The sequence below is a fragment of the Apium graveolens genome, chromosome 4 (genome assembly GCF_009905375.1).
Source record: "Apium graveolens cultivar Ventura chromosome 4, ASM990537v1, whole genome shotgun sequence".
In the NCBI taxonomy this organism is placed as follows: domain Eukaryota; kingdom Viridiplantae; phylum Streptophyta; class Magnoliopsida; order Apiales; family Apiaceae; genus Apium; species Apium graveolens.
Genome location: NC_133650.1, coordinates 234,861,917 through 234,866,903, shown reverse-complemented (window position 1 = coordinate 234,866,903; position 4,987 = coordinate 234,861,917). Strand labels below are relative to the sequence as shown.

At 42.1% G+C, this 4,987-nt stretch overlaps 1 non-coding gene across 1 annotated transcript; it reads right to left on the bottom strand.

Moving 5' to 3' along the window:
- Nucleotides 1-1,021: 1,021 nt before the first annotated feature.
- LOC141722533 (small nucleolar RNA R71) lies at nt 1,022-1,128 on the bottom strand. The gene has a single exon (XR_012575549.1). It is a non-coding gene; the product is annotated as a small nucleolar RNA R71 (small nucleolar RNA).
- Nucleotides 1,129-4,987: the final 3,859 nt, after the last annotated feature.

The following is a 4,987-nucleotide window of genomic DNA, read 5'->3' as shown; positions in this document are numbered from 1 at the left end:
GTTGACTTTTATCAGTTTCGTGTTATTCGATTAATATCATCACTGTCACATGCTAAAGGTAATAACAATGGCTATAGAAGGAAGTAATAATGAAGTTGTGATCTCATGAGTGTTTATTATTGATAAATTGAAGTGTTAGTTAAGTGATTAATTAAGTAGTTAATTATATTTAATATTTAATCAACAATTTTAAGTGTTAGTATCTTAACATTGAGAAGTAATCATACATTGGTGAGTGAGTTTAATTAGACAATAATTTAGTCTGAGTCTCTGTGGGAACGAACTAGAAAGTATTCTATATTACTTGCGAATGCGTATACTTGCGTGAATATTAGCGCGTGTTTCCGCCCTAACAAGTTTTTGGCACCGCTGCCGGGGACTCGGCGTATTTGTTTAGTTTATGTACTTACCATCATTGGTCATTAGGACTCAGTGATTAGGACGTAGTAGTTACTCATTTTTTCCGGTTGTGTTTCAGGTACTTTAGCAAGCGTTTATGCAAACTCGTTCTCGTGCTCGCAAGAGGACTTTAGATACAGCTGAGGAGACAGACGAAGTTCTTGATATTCCGGAGAAGTTAGATTTTGAGGATTCGGATTCAGGAACTGAGCAGAAAGAACCGGTAAACATGGGAGATCGTATTGTTCAAGCTGATCCAGCTCTTATGGATTTTTCTCGGCCTAAAATTGATGACATTCAGTCAAGCATCCTTCATCCGGCTATTCAAGCTAACACCTTTGAAATCAAGTCGGGCACTATTTAGATGGTGCAGAATTCTATTTCTTTTGGAGGAGCGGCAACTGAAGACCCCATCATGCACATAAGGAATTTTGTCGAGATCTGCAACACTTTTAAGTATAATGGTGTGACTGATGAGGCTATCAAGTTGAGGTTTTTCCCATTCTCACTGAGGGACAAGGCTAAAGACTGGTTACATTCTGAACCAGCTGGGTCCATCACTACGTGGCAAGATCTTGCGCAAAAGTTTCTGGTGAAGTTTTATCCGATGGCAAAGACTGCTGCTATGAGGAGTTCTCTTACTCAGTTTGCGCAGCAACCTACAGAATCTATGTGCGAGGCTTGGGAACGCTACAAGGAAATGTTGAGAAAATGTCCACATCATGGAATGCCGGATTGGATGGTGATCACTGGTTTCTATAATGGTTTGGGGGCCCAATCTCGGCCCATGCTCGATGCAGCAGCTGGAGGCGCCTTATGGGCTAAAAGCTATACTGAGGCGTATAATCTTATAGATACGATGGCTGCAAATGAGCATCAAAACCCAACTCAGAGGATGACGTCAGGCAAGGTAGCAGGTATTCTGGAAGTTGATGCAGCCACCGCTATTGCAGCCCAGCTCCAAGCGCTATCAATGAAGGTTGATTCTCTGGCTATATATGGAGTTAATCAAATAGCTATAGTTTGTGAGCTTTGTGCAGGTTCTCATGCTACGGATCAGTGTTCTCTTGTCAACAAATCTGTTCAGTATGTGAATAATTATCAGCGACAACAGCAGCCTGTGCCAGCGACCTATTATCCTAACAACAGAAATCATCCAAATTTCAGCTAGGGGAATAATCAGAATGCTATTCAGCCACCATATCAGCAAGGAGTGAGTAAACAGTTTAACCCACCTGGATTCCAGCAACCACAGCAGTATACTACAAGGCAATCATATCCTCAACAGGGAAGTACAGCTGCACCTACTAGTGCTGATTTTGAGGAACTTAAGCTGTTGTGCAAGAGTCAGGCGGTTTCTATCAAGACCTTGGAAAATCAAATCGGTCAATTAGCCAATACAGTGCTCAATCGTCAACCTGGCACTCTTCCCAGTGACACAGAAGTACCAGGCAGGAAGGAAGCTAAAGAGCAAGCCAAGGCTATTACCTTAAGGTCTGGAAAAGTGGCTGATGCTGAAAAGGCAAAAGAAGGAGAAGCTGAAATTAGAGATGAAGAATCTAAGCAAAAGGAGAAAGCGGCGGAACCAAGGAAGACTACTGTTGAACACACTCTGCCTGAGGCTAATACAGGGGAGAAACAGCTCTATCCTCCACCACCTTTTCCTAAGAGATTGCAGCAACAAAAGCTGGATAGACAGTTCGGAAATTTTCTGGAGGTGTTCAAGAAACTTCACATCAATATACCTTTCGCTGAGGCTCTGGAACAAATGCCTAGTTATGCGAAGTTTATGAAGACTATTCTTTCAAGGAAGGTGAAACTGGATGACCTTGAAACTGTTGCTCTCACGGAAGAATGCAGCGCTGTTCTGCAGCAAAAGTTACCACCAAAACTGAAAGATCCAGGAAGCTTCACCATTCCTTGCACCATTGGCAATCTGACTTTTGACAAGTACCTTTATGATTTGGGAGCAAGCATTAATCTGATACCGTTGTCGATCTTTAAAAAGCTGGATCTGCCTGATCCAAAACCCACATACATATCGCTACAATTGGCTGATCGTTCCATTACTTACCCAAGGGGCATAGTTGAGGATGTGCTCGTCAAGGTGGATAAGCTCTTCTTTCCTGCAGATTTTGTTATTCTGGATTTTGAGGAAGATAAGAAGATTCCCATAATCTTGGGAAGGCCTTTCTTGGCTATTGGCGATACCTTGATAGATGTGCAAAAAGGTGAACTTACTATGCGGGTCTAAGATCAGGATGTGACCTTCAACGTATTTAAGGCAATGAAATTCCCTACAGAAGATGAGGAGTGCTTAAAATTGGATGTGATTGATTCTGCGGTTACTTCGGAACTCGATCGCATGCTAATGTCTGATGCATTGGAAAAGGCCTTAGTGGGGGATTTTGACAGCGATGATGAAGATGGCAACGAGCAATTACAATATCTGAACGCTTCTCCCTGGAAGCGAAAGCTGGACATACCATTTGAATCTCTTGGTACTTCTGACCTTAAGAATGCTGAAGGGAAGCTCAAACCATCAATAGAGGAAGCACCTACCTTGGAGCTCAAGCCATTACCTGAACACTTGAGGTATGCCTTTTTAGGTGATTCATCTACGTTACCTGTTATTATTTCATCTGACCTTTCAGGTAGTGAGGAAGACAAGCTCTTAAGGATTTTGAGAGAATTCAAATCGGCTATAGGATGGACCATAGCAGACATCAAGGGGATAAGTCCTTCATATTGTATGCATAAAATTTTGCTAGAGGAAGGTAGTAAGCCAACTGTGGAACAGTAGCGAAGACTGAATCCCATCATGAAGGAGGTAGTGAAGAAAGAAATTCTGAAATGGCTGGATGCAGGCATCATTTATCCTATTTCTGACAGCTCGTGGGTGAGCCCCGTACAATGTGTACCTAAGAAAGGAGGTATTAATGTGGTCGCAAATGAAAAGAATGAGCTCATCCCTACTCGAACAGTTACAGGATGGAGAGTATGCATGGATTATAGAAAATTGAACAAAGCCACAAGGAAGGATCACTTCCCTCTTCCATTTATTGATCAGATGCTTGACAGATTGGCGGGTCATGAGTATTTTTGTCTTCTGGATGGTTATTCCGGGTATAATTAGATTTGTATTGCACCAGAGGATCAGGAAAAGACTACCTTCACTTGTCCATTTGGCACGTTTGCTTTTCACAGAGTTTCATTTGGGTTATGTGGCGCCCCGGCCACTTTTCAGAGATGTATGATGGCTATATTCTCTGACATGATTGGAAATAACGTCGAAGTGTTCATGGACGACTTCTCCGTCTTTGGACATTCATATGATGAATATTTGAATAATCTGCGCGCCGTACTCAAAAGATGCGTGGAAACTAATTTGGTGCTCAATTGGGAGAAATGTCATTTTATGGTGCGTGAAGGCATTATCCTTGGGCATAAGGTCTCTAGCAAGGGTCTGGAGGTGGACAAGGCCAAGGTGGGAGTCATTAAAAATCTTCCCCCACCTAATTCTGTGAAAGGAATCCATAGTTTTCTTGGTCATGCGGGTTTTTATCGGCGATTCATCAAGGACTTTTCAAAGATATCTAAGCCGTTGTACAATTTGCTTGAGAAAGATGTGCTTTTCAAATTTGATGATGAATATTTGGCAGCATTCGAGACTCTCAAGAAGAGTTTGATCACTGCACCAGTTATTACAGCACCAGATTGGACAGAACCGTTTGAGATGATGTGTGATGCGAGTGATTATGCGGTAGGTGCAGTTCTGGGACAGCGCAAGAAAAACCTCTTCCATGTGGTCTACTATGCGAGTAAGACTTTAAATGGTGCCCAATTGAACTACACCACTACTGAGAAGGAGCTTTTGGCTATAGTTTTTGGTTTTGAGAAGTTTCGATCTTATCTACTTGGTACGAAAGTAACAGTATTCACTGATCATGCGGCTATTTGCTATCTGGTTTCCAAGAAGGATTCGAAGCCGAGACTCATTCGTTGGGTGCTTTTACTTCAGGAATTTGAGTTAGAGATCAAAGATAGAAAAGGTACTGAGAATCAAGTAGCTGACCATCTCTCTAGGTTGGAGAATCCCGATTCTACTTCACAAGATAGGACGTTAATCAATGAATCTTTTCCGGATGAGCAGTTTTTTGTAATTCAGGAGGAAGAACCATGGTTTGCAGATATTGTAAACTATCTCATCAGTAATATAATGCCTCCTAATTTGACATCCGCTCAAAAGAAGAAGTTTCTGCATGAGGTGAAGTGGTATATGTGGGATGAACCATATTTGTTTAGACAGGGAGCTGACCAGATCATCAGGAGATGTATTCTGTTCTGCGAGACGGAGGGGATATTACGAGACTGCCATTCCACGGTTTATGGTGGACACTATGGTGGTGAGAAGACGGCAGCTCGTATTCTGTAAGCAGGTTTTTTTGGCCTACTTTGTTCAAGGATGCTCATCAGTTTGTTTTAAGGTGTGATCGTTGCCAAAGAGTGGGAAATTTGTCAAGGAAGGATGAGATGCCATTAAATGTGATGCTTGAAGTCGAGGTCTTTGATGTGTGGGGAATCGATT